The 12529-nt window shown below is 44.1% G+C and overlaps 1 protein-coding gene across 9 annotated transcripts in view; it reads right to left on the bottom strand.

The window, feature by feature from the left end:
• Nucleotides 1-12529, bottom strand: part of ADGRG2 (adhesion G protein-coupled receptor G2) — a 101781-nt gene that overhangs the window by 64872 nt on the left and 24380 nt on the right. The gene's annotated exons all lie outside the window — the stretch shown is intronic.

Raw genomic sequence — 12529 nt, 5'->3', positions numbered from 1 at the left:
AGCCATGGCCAAGGTGGAGGCCATGAAAAGGGACATAGTGAAAATTGCTTTGTAAGCCAAATTGTTACGATTCAATATGAAGTACCAAGTATCAGAGGGGTAGCCGTGTTAGTCTGGATCTGTAAAAGCAGCAAAGAATCCTGTGGCACCTTATAGACTAACAGACGTTTTGGAGCATGAGCTTTCGTGGGTGAATATCCACTTCGTCAGATGCATGTAGTGGAAATTTTCAGGGGCAGGTATATATATGCAAGCAAGAAGCAAGCTAGAGATAACGAGGTTAGTTCAATCAGGGAGGATGAGGCCCTGTTCTAGCAGTTGAGGTGTGAAAACCAAGGGAGGAGAAACTGGTTTTGTAGTTGGCAAGCCATTCACAGTCTTTGTTTAATCCTGAGCTGATGGTGTCAAATTTGCAGATGAACTGAAACTCAGCAGTTTCTCTTTGAAGTCTGGTCCTGAAGTATTTTTTGCTGCAGTATGGCCACCTTAAGATCTGCTATTGTGTGGCCAGGGAGGTTGAAGTGTTCTCCTACAGGTTTTTGTATATTGCCATTCCTAATATCTGATTTCTGTCCGTTTATCCTTTTCCGTAGAGACTGTCCAGTTTGGCCGATGTACATAGCAGAAGGGCATTGCTGGCATATGATGACGTATATGACATTGGTGGACGTGCAGGTGAATGAAGCGGTGATGGTGTGGCTGATCTGGTTAGGTCCTGTGATGGTGTCGCTGGTGTAGATATGTGGGCAGAGTTGGCATCGAGGTTTGTTGCATGGATTGGTTCCTGAGCTAGAGTTACTATGGTGCGGTGTGCAGTTACTGGTGAGAATATGCTTCAGGTTGGCAGGTTGTCTGTGGGCGAGGACTGGCCTGCCACCCAAGGTCTGCGAAAGTGTGGGATCATTGTCCAGGATGGGTTGTAGATCCCTAATGATGCGTTGGAGGGGTTTTAGCTGGGGACTGTATGTGATGGCCAGTGGAGTCCTGTTGGTTTCTTTCTTGGGTTTGTCTTGCAGTAGGAGGCTTCTGGGTACACGTCTTGCTCTGTTGATCTGTTTCCTTATTTCCTCGTGTGGGTATTGTAGTTTTGAGAATGCTTGGTGGAGATTTTGTAGGTGTTGGGCTCTATCTGAGGGGTTAGAGCAGATGCGGTTGTACCTCAGTGCTTGGCTGTAGACAATGGATCGTGTGGTGTGCCTGGGATGGAAGTTGGAGGCATGAAGGTAGGTATAGCGGTCAGTAGGTTTTTGGTATAGGGTGGTGTTAATGTGACCATCACTTATTTGCACCGTGGTGTCTAGGAAGTGGACCTCCCGTGTAGATTGGTCCAGGCTGGACCAATGAAGTCTGAAGATCTACTATTTATTTACACTAAAATCAAGCAGCCACAATGTTCCTGAGTGTAAAAAAAAGCAGATCTCAGTTTTAAGTCCTATAGAGGACAGGATCAAAGTCAAGTTACAATATTTAATCCCATAAGAAGTGTGTTCTAGAACTTTGTGTTCTAGAGTTGTTCTGTGGAAATGTTTGGGTTTTTAAATATTATTGTGATTAGGCATTATGCCATCTGTAAAACATTGGTCTTTATGGAGGTTCTTTAAGATGTAATATTATTTAAGTAATATGTATAATTAACTTTGTGGAAATAATAGTGATGAGATGCTAAACAAAACAGCTGCTTGTGAAGGTGAATGGAATACTATATCAATTATCTTCTTCTACTTATCCCATCAACTGGGGTTGCCTCCATGCAAGCATCCACCATCTTCATCTGTCCAAAGCAGCACTAAAATTCACCTGCTTTCTATCTTCTTTGATGCAATCCAACCATTGCGCCCTTGGCTTTCCTCAGGGTCTCTTTCTACCACCCTCACCTGCCATGCTATTTTCACCTGGTCCCCTTCATTCATCCTCCACCTGTATCCAAACCAGTGAAGTCACACTTTCTGGATTTTGTCAGCCACATCATGGATTTTGACTTCCATCCTAATACTTTCATTTTGAAATGTGTCTCTTAGTGTAACTCCTCTTATGGTGCAAAGACATCTAATCTCAAAACAACCATAGGTGTTGAACCTATGATCTGTTTATCATCTATCCTTCTGCACCATAAGCATTGCAGGGTGCAACATTGTTCTATGCGGTTGGGCCTTTAGTCTCAGTGGCATATGCTTATCATATACAAACCTTGAGCTGTTATTCCACACACTCCCGACTCATGTTCAAACTCATCATCCTCCGTGACCCAGTTGCTAAAGTGCTTGAACTGGTCAGTCTACTTGTTCATCTCTATGTTCATTTCTCTGAGGCACCTCAAATAACCCACAGGTCCTCCGTATTATTCATGTTCATTTTCATGTCATGCCAGTTTAGATGGTCATACAACTGGCTTGTTATTTCTGCTAGGTCTTCTCTGAAGGTGCCCTTCTTGCTGTGTCATCTGCATATAGCAGCTTCTCACCTTATCCCATTGGGATCTTCCTGCTTATATAGTTCATCAATATGATAAACAGCAGTAGCCTTATAACCAACCACTTTCAAAGGGACTTGTCATTTCAAAAGATTTTTGGATCACTGTTTTAGGTAATCTATATAGGGCATTCACCATAGTTATTAAATCCTCCAACACTGCATATTTCCTCAGAACTGGTGTCAGAATTCTTCTGTCTACTTTATTTCCAATCCTACTTTATTGTGTAAGTTTCCTACATTTATAAAAGCCCAGAAGCTCTCCTGTTGGTACTCTAGCTGCTTCTCTATCCCTTGACGAACTACAAACACAGGATCTGTAGTTCCTCATTTTTTCCTAAAGCCAAACTGTTCTTGTTCACGGAGGGGTTCCACTATTGCCCTAATCCTAGCATCCAAGATGTGTCCCAGTATCTTCATCTCATGTAACAATAGCTTTATCCCTTGGTCATTTCCACATTCATGGATGCTTTCCTTCTTCTGTATTGGGACCCAGACAGACCTGCACCAGTCTTTGAGAATTCTCTTGTCTCGCCATGCAGCTTTAACCACTCTGCTCATCCATGTTATGCCTCTCTAACCCAAGACTTTCACCAGGTCCTTTGTCACTACCTTACCGTTATTCATTTCCTGGGCTGCATTTCTCATCTCCTCTGCTATGTCAAGCTCAGGTACCACATGTTGGAAACTCTGCCCTAAAAAGTTTAGCCTCATTTAAGAGACTCTCAAAGTATTTTTTCTACATCAACTTCACTTGTTCATGTGTTTTCTAGCAGTCTCCCCGATCATCATTTACAAATGGTGTTATAATACCATCCTCCTTCCCTCTGCATCTTATTTTTGCAATGCTATACGTCTTTCTGCCAGCCATCTGGGGATTGTTTACAAGGTTGGCATACAAATCATCCAGGGCACTCTCTTTGATCTTCTTCATTGCCTGCTTGGCAGCTCACTTTGCTTCTTTGTATTTATTTCCATTTACTCTCAATGTATTCATTTATTTTTCTTTACATACCATTTTCTTTTTAAAGATTGCTACTTGCATGTCATTAATCCATCACGACTCCTTTCCTTCCCTGCCTTTTCCTGATCTGTATTGTCCATAAACCTCTTCCACTACAAAATTCCTGTTCTTCTGAGGTGGTTCCACTCCTTTTCAGACAGACATTTATCCTATACTGCTTGCACAAACTTCTCTGATGAACTTCCCTCAACTTCCATACTTTAATCTCGTTTCTTTTGAGCTTAGTTCCCTCCTTGTCCAACACTTTGCTGGAATTTTTGCCATAAGAGGTTTGTATTCAGTGCTACCATCTTGTTAGGTATCACTTTTCAGTCCACACCTCAATTCCTCTGAGATTTCCTTACCAACATTATATCAATTTGGCTTTGGTTTCCACCACTGATGTATGTAAACAAATGACTCACTCTCTTTTGGAACCAGGTATGGGTTATCCTCCATTGGTTGGAGATACAAATGTCTAGTAGCACTTTCCCTTCCTTATTTATAGTGCGTAGACTGCATTTTCCTAAACACATTTCACAGCACCATCTATTTCTGGCTGCTTGTGCATTCAGATCTCCCAGCCTCAGGGCTGCTGTGTCCACTAGTGTCTGCCAGTCTTGGAGGAGACTTTTCTTCCTCATTACATCCTTGTTGGGGTGCATATGCTAATATCACAAACATGACTCACTCTTTAACTTGGACTCATACAGCCATCAGTCTGTCACTTACTCTAGTAATTGTCAAACACCATCTTCTTCAACTCTCCTCTAACAACCACCCTGATTCCGTTATGCCCTCTTTTGTCACCCACATGGAAAAGTTTGCAATCTAAGCCCCACTCCTTTGCTGTGTTCCCTCTCCACTGTCTCCCATAGACACAGAACATGATCTCTCTCCTTACCATCAGCTACTTCCATACCTTTTCAATATAAAATTATAAAATATGTAAATTAATGATTAAGATGGAAACAGCTAAATAAGCAGGGGCGGCTCCAAGCACCAGCGCAGCAAACGTGTGCCTGCGGTGGCAAGCCGCGGGGACAGCCTGTCAGTCCCTGTGAGAGCGGCAGTCAGGCTGCCTTCAGTGGCTTGCCTGCGGGAGGTCCACCAGTCCGGTGGTTTTGGTGGCAATTTGATGGCGGATACACCGAAGCCACGGGACCAGCAGCAGCAGATCACCCGCACAAACGCTGTTGAATCTGCGTGCTTGGGGTGGCAAAAAACATAGAGCCGCCCCTGTAAGTAAGCATTATTGGAATCAATTTGTGAGGTTTAAGAGGGTGAAAAGGAGAATTATACTCCAGTGTGCATGCAAGCTAGCACAAAAAGTAAAATCCATCTCCTGCACAGGCTTGCTCAAAACATGCCCAATCTTGCTAAGTGCTGAGTACCTCTTGCCAAGGTCCTCAGTTCCAATTAAATTAATGGGCATTGACCGTATTAAGTTCCTTAAAGCATCCTGCATCTTGAAACGGTCAGCATCTTGCAGGATAGGGCCCATGGAACTCACACCCCTTCTGCCCCCTACAATAGTTTTGCTACCATGAAAACAACTGTGTGAAGGGGACATGCATGGGAGGAGCAAACAGATGAGCAGCAGCATCCCTTTCATATAAAAACAAAATGCTACTTATTCATATTCTCTAGGACTAAGGCCCCCTACTCAGGTTACACCAACAGAAGACTATATGAACAAATTTCTACTTTCACCTCTCCTCCTCATTCAGCCCACTGTGTGGATTTTTTAGTGTTTATCAGGTCAAGCCCCATTAATCAGTGAATGCAACAGAATAAATAAAGAGCCAGTTATTCCTGAAGTAATAAACGATAAGCCAGTTGCAGATCTGGAGGCACCACATGTAAGGGGACAGAGCATTTTCTTCTGGATCACAAGCCTGCCTCCACTTCTCCGACAGCAGAGTGAGGAGGATGCAGGGCCGGCTCCAGACACCAGCCTACCAAGCACATGCTTGGGGTGGCACCTTGGGACGGGGTGGCATTCGGAGTTTGTTTTTGGTTTTTTTTGGTTCGGCCGGGCGGCGCTGGGGGGAGGCAGGGACTTGGGCGGCGCAGCGCTTGGTGGGGGCAGGCTTCAGCGGCACAGCGCTGAGGGGGGCGGGGACTGGGGCGACACGATGCTCGGGGGTTGGGGCGGTGCTCTTTGTTTTTGCTTGGGGCGGCAAAAATGTTAGAGACGGCCTGGGAGTATGGGTAGGAATTATTACTGCGAGTGGGGTTTTCTATTTGTCAAAGTGCAGGTTTAGGCCCACTCTTAGTATTTTATATTCTAATTTGCCACATAATCACTAGATGCAAAACCGTTTCTTTGTTGATCAGGTTTTTGTCATTTCTCAACAGAAATAAAACAAGCAGATCTTTCTGGATAAACATATATAATACTTTTTACATTATCAGATTTGTGAATATCAGTTTAAGATGGTGTAAAAAAATAAAATAAAATCTATGCATTATTCAAACTCTCCTAAAATTTTCAGATCTCCCACATTGTTGGACCTAAGTTCTAGACAAAGAAATAGCCAAAGTTTATTTTAAGAAAGCTAAAAAGTAGAGTCTAAGATTTCCCCATGGCTGACACACAAAGCGTTTGATGATAAAATCTGTACTAGTGCCAAGGAGGTAGGATTTTCCTCTCAGGTTATTAATTTGTAGAGATAGGGAAAGAGAAAAACCTTATATAAATAACTGATGTCATCGTCTCCTCACATCTTTTTCTAGAGTAAAAAAATATAGTCATCTTGAACACCACAATATGAATTTACAGTGGTGGATTTTAGTATTTTCAACAAGCAGAGATTGCTACATGAGGCTCTCATCAGCTGTGTGTAGTCTAAAGAGAAAAGAGCATTCTTCAGACTGGTATGTCTTTACCTCTGTACAAAAGAAAAAACAGCATATTTCCAGGGGATTTTTTAAGAAGAGTCAATATCACAAACTGAGTTAAGATGGAGTTATGGTCAATAACATTCCTTATGAAACAACAAAAGTAGTAACTCCTAGCCTGTGCTGGTACCACTTCACACTGCTCCTGCACAGATAGGCCCTAAAGCCACAGTACCCACTCCAGGAGAATTACCTCCATGTGCAAGAACAGGGAGAAGTCTTTCTGAGGTATAACTCAAGCTTAGCAGTTTTTACACCACTACCCTCCATGCTGCCACTGTATAAGGTTTACCTGGGGAATAAGATTCCTTGCATCACAACAGCACTCAGTTCCCATAATGCCCCCTTAAAGTAAATGGTAAACAACATAATTTAGAGCAACTCTAAGTTGCAGGGAGGATAAATTTGTTAATATTGGTGAGGCATTTAATACAGTAACTCCTTACTTAACATTGTACTTATGTTCTTGAAAAATGCGACTTTAAGTGAAACAATGTTAAGCGAATCCAATTTCCCCATAAGAATTAATGTAAATGGGGCTGGGGTAGGTTCCAGGGAATTGTTTTTTTTCCCAGACAAAAGGCATTATATACATTTTAAACAATTTTAAAGAAACAATTTAATACTACAATCATCGCTGCTGAGTATAACGCTTGGTTGAGGTGATTGAGTCAGAGAGTGGAAGAGGATTGATTGTCCGGCTGCTCCTCTTGCTGTCCTTGCAAGCACAGGCACTGACTTTGCCAGGGGCAGAGGGCTCAACCCTCGGCCCACCTACTCCAACCCTTCCCCCCAAGCTTCCATCCTTGACCCACCTCTTCTCCCCCTGCACCTCCTCCCCCTTTACTTCGCATGCTGCCTCCTCGCTCCTCCCCACTCCCTCCTCTCCCTTCTGAATGTTGATTGCTGCGGACAGGAGGCGGGGGGGTAGGGGAGGAGGTGCAGCCCTCCTCCCTCCCTTCTGGCTCCTAAACGCTGCAAGCCAGCTGATTGCCATGGGCAGGAGGCGAGGGGAGGAGGAGGAAGGCGCTGACCTGCAGGGTCTCCCAGCGGGCGGGAGGCACAGTGAGGGGGGAGCATAGGGAGGCTGCCAGCTGTGGAGAAAGCAGGCAGCCAAACAACGTAATAGTGGAGCATTGCACAACTTTAAACGAGCGTGTTCCTTAATGATCAGCAACGTAACAATGAAACAGCATTAACCGGGACGACTTTAAGTGAGGAGTTACTGTACCTAGCTAAATAGGTAATACTGACATACTAAAGACTTTTGTCCTGTCTTATTTTGCTTCCTATTCATTTTAATTGAAAAAACTGAAGTCATCTTCATAGTTCTAACCTTCCAAGTATGACTTTCCAAGTCATAATTTTCTTCTAGCTCCATGCTAAATTGAAAAATTTCAAATGTCCACTGCAAAAGTCTGTATCCAAAAAGAGAACTACACAAAATTTCTGATTTTGAATAGAGCTTGAATAGAACAGCTTATAATACCATACAGGACTACTTCAGCCACATCACTGTATCCTCTGTTCATGTCATAATTTACAAACTAGGCTGGGGCAAGATTTGGATGGAAGGTTTCCAAGGTACACCTTGGCAACTGAACAGGGAACACAGTCTTCTGTGACTCATATTTGGCTAATGCCACAGAATGGTGTTAGTGAGTTCGGTGTTGTGTAATACTGAGATCTAGCTGATCAAGACTGTATATTATTTAGATATATATATTCTAATGCCTGAAGGGACCAATCTCCCACATAGCATAGACTGCAGAGCTTCCTTGAAATAATTTTTGTTTCAGCTAGAGCATATCTTTTAGAAAAAAACACCTAATCTTGATTTAAAGTTGACAGTGATGATGAATCCATTACGACCTTGGGAAAGCTAATTACCCTCACTGTTAAAAATGTGCCACTTATTTCCAGTCTGAATTTGTCTAGCCTCAACTTCAAGCCATTTGTTATACTTTTCTGTGCTAGACTGAAGAGCCCAAATATTTATTCCTCATGTAGATACTTAGTGTCTGTAACCAAGATACCTGTAGCTATCTCTTTGTTAAGCTAAATTGATTGAGCTCATCACTGTAAGGCTTGTTTTCCAGTTCTTCAATCATTCTCATGGCAGTTCTCTGAACCCTCTCCAACTTATCAACATCTATCTTGAATTGTGCACACCAGAATTGAACATAGTATTCCAGCAGTGGTTACAACAGTGCCAATTACAGAGGTAGTATAACCTCCCTACTCCTACTCGAGATTCCCCTGTTTATGCATCCAAAGATTGTGTTATACTTTTTGGCCACAGTGTTGCACTGAGATCTCATGTTTTGCTGATTATCCACCATGAATCCCAAGTTTTTTTCAGATCTCTGCTTCCCAGGATAGAGCTCCCCCCATCCTGAAAGGATGGCCTACATTCATTGTTCTTAGATGTATACATTTACATTTGGCCATATTAAAATGCATGTTTGCTTGCACCCAGCTTACCAAGAGATCCAGATTGCTCTATATCACTGACCTGTCCTCTTTATTATTTTCCACTTTCACAATTTTGTGACATCTGCAAACTTTAACAGTGATGATTTTAGGTTTTGATATCAGCTCAGGAGCGGATTAGGGTTTTGAGGGGGCCCTGGCCAGAGCAAGTGGGGGCCCCTCCCCACTCCTTCTGCCTGTAGTCCCTCCCCCATTCCCTGGGGCTCCTGCCAGGGAGTGGGGTTGGGGCACAGGGGCTTGCTGGGTGGGTAGGCGGAGCAGGGCAAGGCCCCGCATCCCAACCCTGCTACCTGGCTGAAGCACCAGGCAGGCAGAGCAGGGCAAGATCTGCACCCCGATTCTGCTTCTTGGCTGAAGCATTGGGCAGGCAGAGCAGAGCAAGCCTCCACGCCCTGACCCTGCTCCCCAGCAGGAGTACCAGGTGGGCAGAGCGGATCAGGACATGTAGGGGGGCATTTTTCTGGAGGCCCCCAATTGGCTGGACCCCCTGGGCATGGGCCCTGTTAGCCCAGTGGCTAATCCACCACTGTATCAGGTGATTGAGAAAAGATGTTAAACAGTGTAGGGCCAAGAACCAATTCCTGAAGGCAGATCCCTAGTGTTAGAAGGTCATTTAGGCTCTCAGGTATATTATGTTAGGAACACAAATATAGATTGGTCTTAGAAAATTAGATCTGATCAAAAAAAATTGTGCTGAAAATCTTTCCACTGAAAAATATAGTTTAATCAAAATTGAATTAGTTTTGTGGAGAAATGTCAATTCAACGAAGTGGGTATTCACCCACGAAAGCTCATGCTCCAATATGTCTGTTAGTCTATAAGGTGCCACAGGACTCTTTGCTGCAATTCCAACAAAATAATTCTATCTATCTTCCTGCAAAAACTGTCAAAATGAAAATTTTTATTTCAAATAGAAATAAAATGTCATTTTGGTTTTTTGGCTTTGAATTTGTATTGAATGTTACTATGACACTACCACTGAGTGGAAATCCCTGCCATGACTGAGGGTACGTCTACACTATGGGATTATTCCTATTTTACATAAACCGGTTTTGTAAAACAGATTGTATAAAGTCGAGTGCACGCAGCCACACTAAGCACATTAATTCGGTGGTGTCCATCCATGTACCGAGGCTTGCGTCGATTTCTAGAGCGTTGCACTGCGGGTAGCTATCCCGTAGCTATCCCATAGTTCCCGCAGTCTCCCCCACGCATTGGAATTCTGGGTTGAGATCCCAATGCATGATGGTGCAAAAATAGTGTCGTGGGTGATTATGGGTAAATGTCATCACTCATTTCTTCCTCCGTGAAAGCAACGGCAGACAATCATTTCACGCCCTTTTTCCCTGGATTGGTCTGGCAGATGCCATAGCATGGCAACCATGGAGCCCGTTTTGCCTTTTGTCACTGTCACCGTATGTGTACTGGATGCCACTGACAGAGGCGGTACTGCAGCGCTACACAGCAGCATTCATTTGCCTTTGCAAGATAGCAGAGATGGTTATCAGTTGTTCTGTACCGTCTGCCATGCCATTGTAAATTGGCAATGAGATGACAGTTATCAATCATTCTGTACCATCTGCTGCTGTCATGGGTGCTCCTGGCTGAAGTTGTATTTAACAATAGAGTCAGTCCTGCCTAGAATATGGGGCAAGTGTGCTAGAGGACCAGTGTACTAGAGAGCACAGCCATTCCATGTCAGATCCCGCAGAAATTATGAACTGCATGGCATTCTAGGGGGTGTCCCTGCAAGAACCCCATCTGTTGCTTCCTTGCTCCCCCAACCCTCCTGGGCTGCCGTTGCAGTGTCCCCCCCATTTGTGTGATGAAGTAATAAAGAATGCAGGAATAAGAAACACTGACTTGTTAATGAGATAAAATGAGGGGGAGGCAGCCTCCAGCTGCTATGATAGTCCAGGCAGGACATTAAACGGTGCGGGGGAGAGGAGCCCAGCATCCCGCTGCTATGATAGTCCAGGCAGTACAGAATCTTTTTTTTAGACATGAAAGGAGGGGGCTGATGGAGCTCAGCCCCCAGTTGCTATGATGAAGATGGTTACCAGCCGTTCTGTACCATCTACTGGGAATGACCGGGAGTCACCGTATGTGTACTGGATGCCACTGACAGAGGCGGTACTGAGCATTCATTTGCCTTTGCAAGATAGCAGAGATGGTTATCAGTTGTTCTGTACCGTCTGCCATGCCATTGTAAATTGGCAATGAGATGACAGTTATCAGTCATTCTGTACCATCTGCTGCTGTCATGGGTGCTCCTGGCTGAAGTTGTATTTAACAATAGAGTCAGTCCTGCCTAGAATATGGGGCAAGTGTGCTAGAGGACCAGTGTAGTCATTCCTATTTTTACTCAGGCGCCCCTGGCCGACCTCACCTGAGGCCAGCCAGGAGCACTCACGAGCTGATGATGACGATGGATAGCAGTCACATTGTACCGTCTGCCACCGGGGAGGGGAGGGGAGAGGGTGCTGCTGTTCAGTGCCGCAGCATCACGTCTACCAGCAGCATGCAGTAAACATAGAGTGACATATAAAAAAGTCAAGAAATGATTTTTTTTCCCTTTTCTTTCACGGGGCGGGGGGAGGTAAATTGACGAGCTATACCCTAAACCACCCCTGACAATGTGTTTGACCCTACAGGCATTTGGAGCTCAGCCAAGAATGCAAATGCTTTTCAGAGACTGCGGAGACTGTGGGATAGCTGGAGTCCTCAGTACCCCCTCCCTCCCTCCATGAGCGTCCATTTGATTCTTTGGCTTTCCATTACGCTTGTCACGCAGCACTATGCTGAGTCCCTGCTGTGGCCTCTGCCTGGAGATTTTTTTCAAATGCTTTGGCATTTTGTCTTCTGGAACGGAGCTCTGATAGAACAGATTTGCCTCCTCTTACAGCGATCAGATCTAGTATCTCCCTTACGGTCCATGCTGGAGCTCTTTTTGGATTTGGGACTGCATCGCTGCCCGTGCTGATCAGAGCTCCACGCTGGCCAAACAGGAAATGAAATTCAAAAGTTCGCGGGGCTTTTCCTGTCTACCTGGCCAGTGCATCCAAGTTCAGATTGCTGTCCACAGCGGTCACAATGGTGCACTGTGGGATACCGCCCGGAGCCAATACCGTCAATTTGCGGCCACACTAACCCTAATCAGATATGGTAATACCGATTTCAGCGCTACTCCTCTTGTCGGGGAGGAGTACAGAAACCAGTTTAAAGAGCCTTTTATATTGATATAAAGGGCCTCGTTGTGCGGACAAGTGCAGCATTAAATCGGTTTAACACTGCTAAAATCGGTATGAACGCGTAGTGTAGACCAGGCCTGAATCTCAGAAGCTTTGCTCATGAACTAAACTGAACAGCTCTAACACAGAAAGACCAATGCAGATACTATTTTAACCATTAAAAAAAGTCACTCCAGCCATATATAGATATAAAAGAGGTACACTTAACATCATATTAAATGCTCAGATTCATATTTAATCCAATTTTTCTGGTAAAAAGGCAAAGTGCTGCTAACAATGAATAAACTACCACAATTTCTGTAGAAGTAAAACATCCTGTCACACAAGGTAACAATAATGATGAGGAGTAAAAACCCAACCCTGAAATTCTTCCACACACATAAATTCCCATTTACTTTCCATGTAGATT

Source organism: Gopherus flavomarginatus, chromosome 1 (assembly GCF_025201925.1).
Source record: "Gopherus flavomarginatus isolate rGopFla2 chromosome 1, rGopFla2.mat.asm, whole genome shotgun sequence".
Lineage (NCBI taxonomy): Eukaryota > Metazoa > Chordata > Testudines > Testudinidae > Gopherus > Gopherus flavomarginatus.
Note: the sequence above shows the minus strand (reverse complement) of the source record. Positions and strands in the feature narration are given on the sequence as shown.